The sequence below is a fragment of the Chinchilla lanigera genome, unplaced genomic scaffold (genome assembly GCF_000276665.1).
Source record: "Chinchilla lanigera isolate Chin_1 unplaced genomic scaffold, ChiLan1.0 scaffold00074, whole genome shotgun sequence".
Lineage (NCBI taxonomy): Eukaryota > Metazoa > Chordata > Mammalia > Rodentia > Chinchillidae > Chinchilla > Chinchilla lanigera.
The window spans coordinates 2,570,715-2,571,035 of NW_004955475.1; positions in this window are offsets into that span (position 1 = coordinate 2,570,715).

The following is a 321-nucleotide window of genomic DNA, read 5'->3' on the forward strand; positions in this document are numbered from 1 at the left end:
TCAAAGTGGCTTCTCATGAAAACAGATATAGACATGCAATACTGGTCAACCAAAGACTCATTGACAGTTTCTTTCAGCAAAGAAATAGAAGACAGAAGAACATCCATGTTAACTGTCATGTATATACATACATACAAAATTTCTCCTTCTTAAAGGGGGAGGTCATGGTAGGAGGTGGGAGAAGAGTTAAGAGAATCAAGGCGCCACCAGCCTCCTCTGTGAGCACAAAGGAGAAAGGCAGCAGGTTGTGCCCCTTGATAATGGCACGTTGCAAGTTCCAGGGAAAAGTCAATACAGCTGAGATCAGGTTGTTTACCTGGG